We start from the raw sequence: 16,995 nt of genomic DNA, 5'->3' as shown, positions 1-16,995 counted from the left end.
ATCAATGTGATCTTCCGGATTCTGGCAAAAGGGTACGCCAATAGGGTGACCATGCTGTTGGGGAACGTAGTAATTTCAAAAAAATTCCTACGCACACGCAAGATCATGGTGATGCATAGCAACGAGAGGGAAGAGTGTGATCTACATACCCATGTAGATCGACAACGGAAGTGTTTGGTTGATGTAGTCGTACGTCTCCACGGCCCGACCGATCAAGCACCAAAACTACGGCACCTCCGAGTTTTAGCACACGTTCAGCTCGATGACGATCCCCGGACTCTGATCCAGCAAAGTGTCGGGGAAGAGTTCCGTCAGCACGAGGGCATGGTGACGATCTTGATGTACTACTGTCGCAGGGCTTCGCCTAAGCACCGCTACAATATTATCGAGGACTATGGTGGCAGGGGGCGCCGCACACGGCTAAGAATATGATCACGTGGATCAACTTGTGTTCCTCTGGGGTGCCCCTGCCTCCGTATATAAAGGCTCAAAGGGGGGTGCGGCCGGCCTAGGAGAGGCGCGCCAGGAGGAGTCCTACTCCCTCCGGGAGTAGGACCCCCCCCCCCCCAATCCTAGTTGGAATAGGATTCGCGGAGGGAGGAAAAGAGAAAGGGGGCCGGCCCCCTCTCCTTGTCCTATTCGGACCAAGGGAGGGGAGGGGCGCGCAGCCCATCTCAGGCTGCCTCTTCTCTTTTCCACTAAGGCCCACTAAGGCCCATATAGCTCCCGGGGGGGTTCCGGTAACCTCCCGATACTCCGGTAAAATCCCGATTTCACACGGAACACTTCCGATATCCAAACATAGGCTTCCAATATATCAATCTTTATGTCTCGACCATTTCGAGACTCCTCGTCATGTCCGTGATCACATCCGGGACTCCGAACAACCTTCGGTACATCAAAACGTATAAACTCATAATATAACTGTCATCGAAACCTTAAGCGTGCAGACCCTACGGGTTCGAGAACAATGTAGACATGACCGAGACATGTCTCCGGTCAATAACCAATAGCGGGACCTGGATGCCCATATTGGCTCCTACATATTCTACGAAGATCTTTATCGGTCAGACCGCATAACAACATACGTTGTTCCCTTTGTCATCGGTATGTTACTTGCCCGAGATTCGATCGTCGGTATCCAATACCTAGTTCAATCTCGTTACCGGCAAGTCTCTTTACTCGTTCCGTAATACATCATCTCGCAACTAACTCATTAGTTGCATTGCTTGCAAGGCTTAAGTGATGTGCATTACCGAGAGGGCCCAGAGATACCTCTCCGACGATCGGAGTGACAAATCCTAATCTCGAAATACGTCAACCCAACATGTACCTTTGGAGACACCTGTAGAGCACCTTTATAATCACCCAGTTACGTTGTGACGTTTGGTAGCACACAAAGTGTTCCTCCGGCACACGGGAGTTACATAATCTCATAGTCATAGGAACATGTATAAGTCATGAAGAAAGCAATAGCAACATACTAAACGATCGGGTGCTAAGCTAATGGAATGGGTCATGTCAATCAGATCATTCAACTAATGATGTGATCCCGTTTAATCAAATGACAACTCTTTGTCCATGGTTAGGAAACATAACCATCTTTGATTAACGAGCTAGTCAAGTAGAGGCATACTAGTGACACTCTGTTTGTCTATGTATTCACACATGTATTATGTTTTCGGTTAATACAATTCTAGCATGAATAATAAACTTTTATCATGATATAAGGAAATAAATAATAACTTTATTATTGCCTCTAGGGCATATTTCCTTCACCTGCTTGCGGATCACATTACCCACCCCAACCAGTCCGCCTTCATTCAAGGGCGGTATATCCTGGATGGGGTGCTAGTCCTTCATGAAGTCCTCCATAAGGTCCGGTCTAAACACCTCAGGGTGGTCTTCCTGAAGATCGATTTCCATAAGGCGTATGACACTATCAGCTGGCCCTTCCTTCGGGAAGTTTTGCTCCGGAAGGGCTTCGACGACCGTTGGATCACCCGAGTGATGCAGATGGTGTCCTGCGGTCGCACCGCCGTGAGCATCAATGGGGAGATCGGCCCCTACTTTCCCACCCCTTGTGGGGTTAGACAAGGCGACCCCTTCTCCCCATTATTGTTCAACATGGTGGTGGACGCGCTCGCCACTATCTTGGACAAGGCTAAGGCGGCGGGCCATATTCGTGGGATCACCCCCCACCTGGCCGGCGGCTCCGGGATCTCCCTTCTCCAGTACGCCGAAGACACCATCATCATGGTAGAAGGCTCGGAGGCGGACATCTCTAATCTTAAATTCCTCCTCCTCTGCTTCCAAGAAATGTCTGGCCTCAAGATCAACTTTGACAAGAGTGATGTGATGGTGATGGGCTAGTCTCCGGCGGAATGCCTGGACATTGCCAACCGGCTTAACTGCCGCTTGGGCTCCTTCCCCACGACATACTTGAGAACGCCCATTAGTGACTCTCGGCTAACCGTCGCTCACTTGCGTCCGACCGTGGCCAAGCTGCAAACGCGCATAGAGCCTTGGTAGGTGGCTGTCGAAGGCGGCAAGGGCGATTCTCATCAACTCCTCCCTATCCAGCCTCCTCTTGTTCCTCATGAGCTTCTATAGCCTTCACGAGACTCTGCATCATGAGATCGCCAAAGTCCAGTCTCGTTTCTGCTGGGCAGGCGATAACAATAAGCAGAAATACATATGGTTAGCTGGCCAGACATCTGCAAGCCTCGGGAACAAGGAGGCCTCAGGATCATGTGCTCTAAGCGCATGAATATCGCCCTCTTATCCCGCTGGTTGTGGTGCATTTCTCAAGGGCAAGGCGGCCTCTGGTTAGACATCATCCGGAACAAATACCTGCATGGGCAACCCCTAGCCTTCTGTCAGAGATCTGGCGGCTCCTAGTTTTGGCAGTCGGTCATCCAACTACTCCCGGTCCTCCGCATTGGGACCTCCATTTTGGTTGGATCTGGGGCTGTGACCCTGTTCTGGTTCGACCAGTGGGCGGGAGACACCCCCTTCGCCGCGCGCTTCCCTGACCTCTTCTCCATCGCCGTTGATCCTTGGATCTCTGTAGAGAGGGCCCTTATTGACTTAGGGCGCCTCGCATTCCGGAGGCCATTTGGGCCTCCGGACTCTGCCGCCTGGCATGAGTTGGCGGACTGTGTCGCCCTTCACGAGCCGGTGGTGGACGCTGGCCCGGATCTGGTTAGGTGGCGCCTTGAGCCATCGGGCCAATTCTCCACCAAGTCCCTCTACCAGGCCAATGCCCCCCTCCACTCCCCTCTCCTTACGGCGGTGTGGTCCATCCGCCTGCCGCTGAACATTCAGATCTTCATGTGGTAGTGGATTCACGGGCGGACCCTGTCTGGGGTGGAGGTTCACAAGCGCAATGGCCTGGTACTAGCCTTTGCCTGCTCTGGGGTATCCCCGAAGATTCGAATCACATCTTCTTATCTTGTGTGTCCACTCAATTTGTTTGGAGCTGCTTTAGAGAGGTGGTTGGTGGTAATTGGTGTCACACCAACTTCCCCGACCTATTCGCCGAACTCCAGAAATCCCCCATGCCTTCTCGCCACATTAGGTGGCTGGATATTGGGGCCCTCGCATGGACCCTCTGGACGATCCGCAATAGACTTGTGATCCAGTGCATTCCACTTCGACTGGCTAATGACGCTCCCTTCAAACTGCCTAGTTACTTGCAGCTTTGGCGGCCGCTTAGCCTCCCCCAGGACCGGGACGCCATCTCCGCCTTCATCACCAACCTTCGCTCGATGTTGTCCGATTGTCGCCGCCGCTCCCTCCGCCACCTCCGGAGCAGGATTAGGGGCCGGCCGTGTTCTCCGGCCTCTCTTTTATCTTTGAGTTGTGCCCTCAGCAGAACCTATTGTACTTCCTTTTGTGAGACTTGGGTGTGTGTGTTGTGGACTAGTCCTTGTATGTGTGCTCTGTGGCGGTTTGCTTTATTTATAAAGCGGGGCGAAAGCCTTTTTCAGTAAAGATCCTGATGCAATGCTTAATTACGAGGCCTCCCTCTTTAATACCGTGGCAATTCAGCTCAGTTACTTTGATATATACCTAAAGATTTCAAAAAGTTCAGCACATACCAAAATGGGGCAAATGAATTTAATTCGGACGGAATAATTTGAATTAGGGGAATCTCAAATGACAAGTTGCCTCATAAAAAAACTAGATTGCCTAGGGGAACTAGACAACTTTTCATTGGTCAAATAAATAGGCACCCAAAGTTGAGTTGAGAACTCAAACATGGGTGTTGACCTTGTAGGAGTGTACAGCCACACTTCTACTTTGGTTTAGGCCCCACTTTCTTATATTATGGCATATCTACTTTTCTAGGAATCACTAAAGTGGTTGCTCCATTTGTTATTATGCTGCAGGTTCTTGATAAATGTCAACTTCTTGAAGTTGTCCAGGAGAAGGAACAGGGATTGGATTCACATGGTAGGGAACTTAGCTTCATCTATGCTTTGGTTTCTGTATTTCATTTTTTGATCTAATAAACTGGGCAAACAGAAACTCAGATCGATTCATTTCAGAAATTCAAACATATGTGAAAATATATGTACCACTAAATACGCCAAACCTTTAGTAGTCCTAGGTTTATTCTTCAGCAGTAGAGGAGGTGGAGATCCAAGTACTTCGAATTGACCAACGGATTCAGATCCAACCATGAATGCGACTCTTCAAAGATAAAATCATGTCAATTTGTGTCTTTTGGGAGACTCGAAGTTGTATCGTTTTGCTAGCATGGCGTTGGAACTATCTCATTCATAGTACTGATCAGGATTTTGCCACAATAGTTGTGGAAGACGGGTCGAACTGGAGTATGGGCCAAAGGCAGCTCTTCTGTCTGGGACGCACACTTTTGAGAAGATGCCGCATCTTAGTTCTTGGTGAAGCTACGGCCTCTATAGACAATGCAACTGATGCTGTCCTTCAGAAAATGATCCGGACAGAATTCAAATATTGCACTGTTATTACAGTGGCCCACCGTATACCAAAAGTTATGGACTGCGATATGGTACTTGCAATGAGCGATGGTATCTCTCTTACCGGACCTGTTTATAGAACTCATCATTTATTGAACTGAACCAATTAATATGGATTATATGAATTATGCGTGAAGCCAAATGTATTGTGGATCTTTCCCATACTAATGGACTATGTATGAACACTTACAGGGAAAGTAGTGGAGTTTGACAAACCTACAAAGCTCATGGAAACTGAAGGATCTCTCTTTTGTGAGTTGGTCAAGGAGTATTGGTCCACATCGAACGGAAATATTTAGACGATACTGTCAATGTTGATTGTTTACTTGCTTCACCTTTCCAAGAGATAAAAGATGAATCAGCTTTTATTAGAAAGAAAAAAATGGTATGCTTGAAGATATACAGTAGTAATCTATGCTACCTCAAGTGGAATTCAACAATTTGGAATCCGAAGAAATTTTCTTTTGCTATGTATCGTTACCAGAAATTCTGTGCAATACATTGTGGACTGCCGCTGCCCTTTCAGAATTGGCGAAGTTGGACAGAGTAAATCCCTGAAGATTTCCTTGCTCAAGTAATCAGATATACTAGAAGGCTAAACCGGAGGGACTTGAGTTTTGCACTCTGCCTGTGTTTGCTGACAGTGTTATGGTCGAGGTTTTGTAAATTGGCTAACACATTCACTTCTGCATTATTTACATTTTACAGTAGCTTGGTAAGTTTATGCTGACTGCATTGACTTTAAATGAGGTTTCAGACTGTGCTATGTAAAGAGATGCCATTGGTTTCAGTTGGATATGCTTCAATGTATTTCTCAAATGGAAAGCAGCTTGCTTTTGACGTTAAGAACCGACTATTTATATTACTACGATGTAAGAGTAATGGACATACTGAAGATTCATTTACCATAAACCTCTCTTAAGTCCTACTGGGAGACGCACAACAGTGCCGATTGTAAGAATGCTACAGTCACGCTTGGACCTTGCGAATCACCGACGCGAGGATTTATATTCTCTTAAGTCGCGCCACTCCGCGCACAGTGTACGGGCAGCTTGGGGTCGGTGAGCAATGGAGGACGAGGCGGAGGAGCACAGGGTTCGTGCATCTCCATCCCTCCCCACTCCGGAGAAGAGTGCAGCAGCCGCGGGAGGGTGCGCCGGCCGGCTCTGGTCGCTGGTAAGACAAACTCAACTGTACTGGATGCTTTTAGTCCCACATTGACAACGTTTTCCACCGATTTATAAGCTTTTGCCTCACCCAGGCTATCAACTGAGTAGAGATTGAATATACAGATATTAGTATCAGTATATGGTCTGTTTTCAACCCGAATTTTAACAGCATGTTCCATTTTCGTTTCATCGTACGTCTTCTTTGTTCCATCCTACGTCAGTTTTTAGCATAGTTTTAAATAGCCGACTATAGTACCCATTCCCGGTATGTGGCTGGGATGGGGCATCCGGCTTTAGATGTTAGGTTTTGGTGCAATGTCTGTTTGGTATTAGGCTCGGACATTCGGCACCCCTGCATCAAGGGGATAGGAGTAGCGACAGGTGTCGCCAGGATGGTGGTTCCAGGCTTGTACTGATGTAATGCTTTGTAAGGTCTCTGAGAATAATTAATAAAATGGCTGCATGCATCGATCAGATGCAGAGGCCGGGGGTGATCCTCCTTTTCTAAAAAAATAAAGCTCCGCTATAGCCTTTTCAGCAGGGTGCCGCTAAATGATCACCTTCACAAATAGCCCGCTATAGCTTCGCTGTTGGCACTGCCTCCTCGCAGCGCCGCTTCTTCTTCCTCCTCTCACAACTCGCTTGTGGTTTTTATCTTCTTCTCACAAGAACACTCTCATAAACTCACATGACCAGAACACACACGCACACACACTGCACCAAGGAAGAAGACACAACGGCTTTGCTAGTGGCTCTCTCCTTGGTGAAACACATATGCTACATTGTTTTTGCCCAGCCCTCTCGGCCTCCTTTCTCATTCACTCAATGCATCATATATACACAAGGGTTTTTCTCACCCATAGCCCAGCCGCCACACTCGGCCATTAGTCCCACTAACCCACAATCTTATCCTTGTCCAGGAATATCTCCAGGATCAGGATCCTAACGACTAGGCTAATGACACCCATGCAGCTAACTGCTCCTAGCTAATTGCACGGCCAAGTTCAGTCTTTACGCAGCCACACCAACGACCACGGACCCAGCCCAACTAGCATGCACACGACCGGCTCAACATGATCGTAGCCCGTTGCACTCCAACTTCGTCGCGTCTCGCCACTTCTCACGGCCTCGCCGTATCACACGGCATCATCGGCATCTCGTCGTGCTCGCCGCGTTGCATGGCAGCCCCGCGTCTCGCCTTCTGTTGGGTCTATGTTTACCTTTTGATTCTTTCCCTGTGTTAAATTATATAGTTTAACTTTGCTGGGAAACTTCTAATTGTGAAAATCTGACCTATCTGAGGCTGAAGCATGATCAACAAATAGATCTGTCTTATCATTTGCATCTGTCCTAAATCATCAGAAATTAATCAGTGGAGATCGCATGAAACTGTATCCATCCACAAAACTGTACATGTATATATTGGCAGCAAACTCGTGGAATCGAAGATCAACTTTGTAAATCTGAAAATTTTAGTCCACTTTGTTGCTTTATGCTGAGCTATGTAAGTCGCTCCATGACCTTAGTCCTGTTGTCCACCCCATAAGTGGCAAATTTCTGTCTCTAGTGATGCAATTCCGTGTTGGATTGTGTTAATGAATGCCAGCGGCTTAAACCCTGACAACTGAACCAGATCCGACGTTTCGGAAGATGCACAGTTCTGGCGTGTACAATGCTTCCTCCCTTTGTGTGGTTATTAAATTTGGGGGAGTTATGTCAGTTTTTCTCCCCGGCTGATTCGAACCTATAGGATACATGTATTGCTGTGGCTTTTATCCCATAACAACTCCTGACTACCCTGATACAAAAAACAGCAAATTCATGACAAATCTTGCTTGTTGTGTTGTGAGAAAGAGACCTGCCAACCACTATTCGTTTGTTGTCATGTGGAGTAGGTGGTGTGGAAAGAAATTGTCAATGCTCTGAATTTGCTAATTTTGAATAGGTGGCTAGATTTTGGCCCAGTAGTACCAAGAATGCTGCTTTGAATATGACTACTGCTGATATGTTGTGGGCTACCTAGAAATTGCGTAATGACTTTTTTTTTGCTCGATTATCATGGTCTGGTTTACAGGTGATGTATCACCGACCGCAGATCCTGGACAAGTTCCTGCTCCGTATGTGAGCAAAGATAGTGGAGGCTTCGCAGCTCAGGTGACGATGAAGGAACGAAGAAACCACACTCCAGCTGTGGCCGGGGACGCCGGTGATCACGGCAGCGAGGCGCGGCATTGTTATGCTCACATTTATCTCTGCTTGCTGTGTGTCACCTCGGCTGTAGGATTTTCTATTTCTTCGAAGTTGAAGGGTGCTTCTTTAGCTGGTTTTGCTTTGATAGATGTGATAGTTGCCTGTCAAAGGCATGTAAGAGTGGACTTGGATGTTGCTCGGCTTCTACGAAATGGAACAGGGCAAAAATCCTTCTGATCTACAAAATGTGGCACTGGAGGGATTCCATTTGCAAGTATATTCAAGACTCGCAAGTCGCAATTAACAAGTCTACTAGTGAGCGTTTGCATAACTGCTAGAAGACAACTAAATTCAGTAAGCAACATCTTGCTAGTCCTCTCTAGTCTATATAAAAAATATGGAGCCACTTGGTGTATATTAATATAAGGCTGGTGGCTACCACCGGAAATCCAGAATCGGTTAAATAAGATCTGATTCTCAGCATACGACTGAGATTCCGGAAAATATGGCACGTTAACATTGCTGTTCTTATAGTAAGAAAAAGATCTTGGATGGGTCGTTGACGGACCTTGGATGAGGAGGAGGAGGGCGCTACTACTCACCAGCTAGCAGCAGCCTAGAGAGGCCAGCACTGTCGATCTTTTCTAGGCAAAAAAAAAAAGTTCTTGCAGTTGCGCTTCTTCTCCCATGGCTTAACAAGGTAGTTGATGATCATTGTGTTCGGAGCAAACATTCAAATTTCTGGATAATTTCCTGGGGTTTGGACTCTCTGATGTTGCTCCAGTTCCAGTATTTGTAGTATCTGTTCTTTGTCTGCTTCTTCATAAAGATAGAGTATATGTTCTTTGTCCTAACTAGTTTCACGTTAATGCATGATTAGCGCAGTGATACGACAGGAGTTGATCCATTTGGAAGCAATAGAGGTTGCACGCGCAGATGGATTCCCTCACAAGTAAGTCCTCTCTCAACTTCCTCCTGCTTCATAGCTAGCCGCATCACTTCTCCTACCTTTGCTAAAGCTAAATATTTTTTGACGACTTTTACTGTGCAATTTACTAGTTATATATGCTAGAAGTATTAGATGATATCCACCGTTGATTATAGGGTTATTCTGGGCAACTCATCTTTAGGTATTTCTATTTTGATTTTATTTTTGTAAGGATAATTTGATCCATGGTTAGAGGTAATCCAAATAACGCTGCCTCCGTAATAAGAGAACATAAAGGCATAAACATGGAACAGTGCCGCGTGCCCCCACCGTCGCCGGCAGCCCCTTGTGCCGCAGTAGAAAAGAACATCACTTCTGCTACCTTTGCTAAAGCTAATTTTTTTTCAGACGAAGAGGTAGCTGATTCTCAGAGTCAAGTGACTCCCTTTGCTAAAGCTGGGTTTTTCAGCAAGATGTCATTTTGGTGGTTGAATCCTCTAATAAAGGTGGGCTACAAGAAACCCCTTGAAGACAAAGACATGCCACTTCTAGGCGGCACAGATCGAGCACGCTACTAGTACTTGATGTTCATGGAGGAGCTGAATGGCAAGAAGCAGTCGCCATCACATGCCACACCATCATTCTTATGGACTATTGTTTCTTGTCACAAGCGTGCTATCTTGGTCTCGGGTTTCTTTGCTTTGCTCAAGGTTCTTGCCGTATCAACAGGCCTAATAATTCTTAAGGAATTCATCAATGTGTCACTTGGGAAAGGGACCTTTAAATACGAAGGATGTGTGCTTGCTGGGTTAATGTTCATCTGCAAATGTTGCGAGTCATTGTCACAGAGACAGTGGTATTTCCGCACTCGGAGAATAGGATTGCGGGTGAGGTCATTCCTGTCGGCAGTTATTTATAAGAAACAATAGAAGCTATCAAATGCAGCAAAAATGAAGCACTCTTCAGGAAATATTATGAACTATGTGATCGTCGATGCGTATCGGATTGGGGAATCCCCATACTGGTTCCATCAAACATGGACGACAAGTGTTCAGCTTTGCATTTCCCTGGCAATTCTATATGACGTGGTTGGTGCTGCAATGATTTCATCTTTGGTTGTCATTGTTATGACCGTACTGTCCAACATTCCATTGGCCAGGCTGCAACACAAATCTAAGAGTAAACTTATGGAAGCACAAGATGTGAGATTGAAGGCCATGTCTGAGTCATTAGTTCATATGAAGGTCTTAAAACTTTATGCATGGGAATCTCACTTCAAGAAGGTCATCGAGGGGTTGAGAAAGGTTGAGTACAAGTGGTTGTCAGCATTCCAGCTTAGGAGGGCATACAACAGTTTCATTTTCTGGTCTTCACCTGTTCTGGTTTCGGCAGCGACCTTTCTGACATGCTATCTTTTGAAAATCCCTCTTGATGCTAGCAATGTCTTCACCTTTGTGGCAACTCTACATCTTGTGCAAGACCCAATAATGTTAGTACCAGAAGTTATTGCAGCCGTGATACAATCTAAGGTTGCGTTCACTCGGATATCAAAGTTTCTTGATGCACCTGAGCTAAACGGGCAAGTTAGGAAGAAATATTATGTTGGCATTGATTACCCTATAGCGATGAATTCGTGTAGCTTCTCTTGGGATGACAGCTCATCAAAACATACTCTAAATAATATAAATCTGATAGTCAAAGGTGGAGAAAAGATTGCAATTTGTGGAGAGGTAGGATCGGGAAAGTCGACACTTTTGGCTGCTGTACTCGGAGAGGTCCCCAAAACTGAAGGCATGGTATGATTTTTTACTAACTTCATATGTTAATGAAATAGATGCCATGTTCGCAAAGAAACATATCCTGTTGACAAGCATCATGTTCGGTTCGAAATTTATGAAAATCATGCTTGACTATATTTGCCAACATGAAGTATGTTAATCAATTCATTTTTTCATAACAGCCTTATATCAAATTCATGATCTTTGCATAAACTTTCCAGATCCAAGTCTGCGGGAAAATGGCATATGTTTCTCAGAATGCATGGATCCAATCAGGAACTGTGCAAGAAAATATTCTCTTTGGATCACCGATGGACGGGGAAAGATACCACAACACAATCGTTTGGTGCTCGTTGGTGAAGGACCTTGAAATGTTGCCATATGGAGATTGTACCCAAATTGGGGAGAGAGGCATAAATCTTAGTGGTGGTCAGAAGCAGCGCGTCCAGCTTGCTCGTGCACTATACCAAAATGCAGACATCTATCTTCTTGATGACCCTTTCAGTGCTGTTGATGCCCATACAGCCACAAGTCTTTTCAATGTAAGGATCATATCAGCAGATGCAGATTGTATTTCTATTTGATTATGAACTGTTTGACAAAGCTCTTTGTAACAGGAATATGTCATGACTGCTCTATCAGACAAGACCGTACTTTTGGTGACGCACCAAGTGGATTTTTTACCCGTATTTGACTCCATTTTGGTACCTCTCTCCACTTTGATGAAGTCACCATATGCTGATATACGTGCCTCTATGATCTATATTTATGTGTAATTATCTTTATTTATTTGTTGAGGTCATCTAAATCTACTGATGATTCTTGGCAGTTAATGTCAGAAGGAGAGGTTATTCGGTCTGCACCGTATCAAGATCTGTTGGCAGATTGTGAAGAATTTAAAGACCTTGTAAATGCCCATAAAGATACTATTGGTGTTTCGGATCTTAATAACAATATACCCACTCCAAGACCTGAGGAAGTATCAATAAAGGAGAAACATGATATTCATCGAAGTAGATATACAGAGTCTGTGAGGCTATCACCGGCAGATCAACTGATCAAGAAAGAGGAAAGAGAAACAGGGGATGCAGGTGTTAAGCCTTATATGCTTTACCTGCGCCAGAACAAAGGTCTCCTGTATTTCTCTTTGTGTATGATTTCCTACACAATGTTTGTAGCTGGGCAAATATTACAGAATTCGTGGATGGCTGCTAATGTCCAAAATCCTCATGTCAGTACGCTGAAGTTAATTTCTGTGTACATTATCATCGGAGTTTGCACAATGTTCTTCTTGCTATCAAGATCTTTTGTAGTTGTTGTTCTTGGGATCCAGACATCAAGATCCTTATTTATCCAGTTGCTCAATTCATTGTTCCGTGCACCAATGTCCTTTTTTGATTCTACTCCTCTTGGAAGGGTTCTTAGCCGGGTAAGAATTTTTAATCGGATGGTAAATACAATATATTTCAGTTACGTGTTACACCCAAGGATTTTTCTCATGATAGATTAACTCGTTCCCTTTTTCTTCTACTGCAGGTCTCTTTAGATTTGAGTATCGTTGACCTTGATGTTCCATTTTCCTTTGCGTTTTGTCTTGGTGCAAGCTTAAGTGCATTTAGCAATCTAGGGGTATTGGTTGTTATTACATGGCAAGTTCTGTTTGTATCTGTGCCAGTGATAGTTTTGGCAATTTGGTTGCAGGTAATTGGTATGACTTTCTTTCTTTGTGGCTAAGGGCAACTCCAACGCGGATCACCTAATGCCCGGACATGAATGCTCTGGACAATTTTAGCCATCCATCGCTAGTCACCAAATATCCGCGGACTGGTCCGGACGTCCGAATTTCCTCAAACTGGGGAGTTTTGGAGGAGTCCGGACGTCTGCCTGACCCACTGTTAGTTGGTCCACATCTCCCCACAGCCCATGTGCACTCATCTCTTTTTCCTCTCTGTCTACTACCTGGCCCAGCCATAGCCCATTGTCCGGGTTTGCTGACTACGGTTGGATGGATGGTCTGTTTGCGGGCACGTGTGGACGTGTCCGTGGACATTTGATAATGTCCATTAGGTGATCCGCCTTGGAGTTTCCCTAAGCTTGCATGTCTATGGCTATTCAATTTCATTCACCAATTCATGTTTTGTGCTGTAATTTTGCAGCAACTGAATGGTTGATTCAACGTCTTGAGATACTGAGCACCGCAGTTCTTTCTTTTTCTGCCTTCGTCATGGCCCTCCTTCCTCAAGGAACCTTTAGCCCTGGTAAGCAATTGTATGAACACCATGGTGCTTCAGATATTTGGAGAAAGTTGAGTAGTCAGCGTTGCTTGCATCTGATTTGCAAAAAGTATTTGCTCACATGTAAATGTTGCTACCTTTTCAGTGACTTCAGATTAAATTCTAATGCTCATGTGCCTAAGTTAACTAAATAAAGTATTTGATACTTCACAGATGTACAGTTTATGAATATTAATTACAAATAGTAGAATTAATTCCTTGTTTTCATACCTGCACAGGTTTTGTGGGAATGGCATTGTCCTATGGTCTTTCCCTAAATTTTTCGTTTGTTGTCTCTATTGAAATGCAATGCAACCTTGCGAATCAAATAATCTCGGTGGAACGGGTGAACCAGTACATGGACATACAAAGTGAAGCAGCAGAAGTTGTTGAAGAAAATCGACCGTTATCAGATTGGCCCCAACATGGCAATGTGGATATTAGGGATTTGCAGGTAACAGATATAAATATTTGCACGTGCACCTTGCAAGGTAAAAAAAGTATTCTATTAACACTTCTAACAGATGTATGCAATTGATTTTCATCTGACAGATCAGGTATAGGAAAGATGCTTCCCTTGTGCTACATGGAATCACTTGCAGGTTTGAAGCTGGAAATAAGATTGGTATAGTTGGTCGAACAGGAAGTGGCAAGACAACATTAATTGGTGCATTGTTTCGTCTTGTTGAACCCGCCGAAGGGAAAATAATTATAGACTCCGTGGACATCAGTACAATAGGCTTGCATGATCTGCGTTCGCATTTGGGTATCATTCCACAAGATCCAACACTTTTTCAGGGTACAGTAAGATACAATCTAGATCCTCTTGGGCAATTCTCAGATCAACAAATATGGGAGGTAAGATGTGCACGTCTATGTTTCTTTTTCTCTCTTGCCCAATGATCAGATAAGATAATGATGAAAAGGTATCACACTGAAAGAACCTGATGTATGTTTATTGTTTAATAATCATGAGGTGGTCCTCGTAGTACTGTGGTAGTTCAGCTCAGTTACTTTGATATATACCTAAGATTTTAGAAAGTTCAGCACATTATCAAAATGGGCCGAATAAAGTGAATTAGAGGAATCTCAAAAGACAAGTTGCATTTCTCACAATAAAGTTAATTGGAAGAACTAGATAAATTTTTGTTGATCAAAGAAATAAGTGTTGAAGTATATTTGAATTACCCAACCTTCTCCATCAGTTCAGACTTTTGTTTATAGTAAGCACCCAAATTCGAGTTGAGGACTCAAAACACATTGGTTGAACAACTGAGCCCCCTTTCTCAAAATTAATATACTAAAGTGGTTGCTTCATCTATTATTATGCTGCAGGTTCTTGACAAATGTCAACTTCTTGAAGCTGTCCAGGAGAAGGAACAAGGATTGGATTCACATGGTAGGAAACTTCACTTACATCTATAGTTTCTTTTCTGGAGTTCATTTTGGATACTAATAACTTGCGCAAACAGAAACTCTGCTCTAATCATTTCAGAAATTGAATAGCTGTGACAGTACATGTGCCACTAAATATGTCAAACTGTTATTAGTCCTAGGCGTATTCCCCGCCAATAGAGGAGGGTGCAGACCCAAGTACTTCGAACCCACCAATGGATTAATCTCCAACCATGAATCGGACCCTTAATGGCTCTCATCTTTTTGCTAGCATGATGTTTGGAACTATTTCATTCATAGTACTGATCAAGATCTTGTCTTAATAGTTGTGGAAGACGGGTCAAACTGGAGTATGGGCCAAAGGCAGCTCTTCTGTCTGGGACGTGCACTTCTGAGAAGATGTCGCATCTTAGTTCTGGATGAAGCCACAGCCTCTAGACAATGCAACAGATGCTGTCCTTCAGAAAACAATCCGGACAGAATTCAAATATTGTACTGTTATTACAGTTGCACATCGTATACCAACAGTTATGGACTGCGATATGGTACTTGCAATGAGCGATGGTATGTTTCTCTTACCGGCAACTTATAAGAAATATAGTGACCTGCTTATAGGACTCGTTGTCTTATTGAGCAGAACCAATCAATATGAAATATTTGAATTATACTTGGAACCAAATACTTTGTAAGGTCTTGTGAGAATAATTAATAAAGTGGCCGTATGCATCACCCAGATGCAGAGGCCGGGGGTCATCCTCCTTTTCTAAAAAAAAAATACTTGGAACCAAATATTTATTGTGGATCTTTCCCATACTAATGAGGTATATATGAACACTTCCAGGGAGAGTAGTGGAGTATGACAAACCTATAAAGCTCATGGAAACTGAAGGATCTCTCTTCCGCAACCTGGTCAACGAGTACTGGTCATACACATCGAACGGAAATATTTAGAAGAGACTGCCAATTTTCATCTGCAGCTTTCCAAGAGATAAAAGATAAATCAGCTTTTTGAAAATAATGATACTCTATGCTACCTCAGAGGGATCCATCTGTTTGGAATAGGAATTAAAGACGGTACTGTCTGGATTTCTTTTGCTATGTATTGGTACCAGAAATTCTGTGCAATACATGGTGGACTGCTGCTGCTCTTTGGAATTGGTGAAGCTGAAGATAGTAAATCCCTGAAGATTTCCGCGCTCCAGTAATCAAACCCTGAAGATTTCCCCGCTATCTGCAACCTCTGCCTGCGATACAAGCTGAGCATATGTGTTTTGCTGACAGTGTCATGGTCGAGTCGTTTAGCATGTTTATGCTGAATGCATTGGCTTTATGATTGAGGTTCAAGATTAGGCAATGTAAAGAACTGCCTTTGTGTTGGTTTCATTTTTGGATATGCTTCAATGTATTTCATCGATGGGAAGCAGCTTTGCTTTGCTTTGCGTTTGTATTTCATCAATGGATATGCTTCGATGTCTTTTATGTTGCGGCTGGCATAACGGGCTGCGAGTTCCTACAGAGCCACAAAGATAGTTGAAACTGTATTTGGTGTATCCCTATTGGCCCATGAGGCCCAGTCCCATTTCTATCAAGTGGCTCTGATGATCTTGGAGGGCACAAGTGTGTCTGCCCCAGCGCGCCGCAACTCACCATCGAGCTGTTGCTGGTATGTCTCCTCTCACAGCATGGTGTGGAGTGGCAGCTGTGCGACGGGGCGACGGCGGCTGGCTGGTTCCGGCGAGAAGTGCAGCAGAGGTATGAGGCGGTGCCGTTGCTGCTACTAGAAATAATACTCCGCCTCCGAAGCTGCATCATGGCCTGCCTCTTCTCTTCTCCCATCACCATACCGCCTCCTTCGATGACTACCTCCTCCGAACCTGCGGCCTCACCTGAGCCCAGGCACTCAAGGCCCGGCCTCGGCTTCTCCACCGCTGATGCGCCGCCCTCGTGGCCAAGTTCCTCTGCACCAGCGCCGCTGATGGATGGATGCTGCTTCAGCTGGTTATTTTTGAATGGATGGCTGTTAAGAGTTGACCTGGTGGATGCTGCTTCGTCTCTGTGCAGTGGAACAGGAGTACATAATGTGGCATGTGAGGTGATCCCTTGTGCAATCTGCATACTAGTACTATATTAATATGGAGGCCCCTGCGTGTGGTGTATATTGATACCACCGGAATCATTTGCAGAAGATTTGATTCTCAAGCTGCCGATCTCAACGTATCACAGGAGATTACAAAACTTGCACACACGAACATATCG

General features: G+C 44.7%; 2 pseudogenes; both read left to right on the top strand.

Annotated features, from left to right (window-relative positions):
* LOC125518398 overlaps positions 1–5,305 on the top strand; it is a 45,884-nt pseudogene extending 40,579 nt beyond the window's left edge.
* Positions 5,306–6,074: 769 nt separating this feature from the next.
* Positions 6,075–15,718, top strand: LOC125518397 (annotated as a pseudogene).
* The last annotated feature ends 1,277 nt before the right edge of the window (positions 15,719–16,995 follow it).

This window comes from Triticum urartu, chromosome 7 (genome assembly GCF_003073215.2).
Source record: "Triticum urartu cultivar G1812 chromosome 7, Tu2.1, whole genome shotgun sequence".
NCBI classification, from domain to species: domain Eukaryota; kingdom Viridiplantae; phylum Streptophyta; class Magnoliopsida; order Poales; family Poaceae; genus Triticum; species Triticum urartu.
The sequence above is the reverse complement of the archived record's forward strand: the minus strand, read 5'-3'. Positions and strand labels throughout refer to the sequence as shown.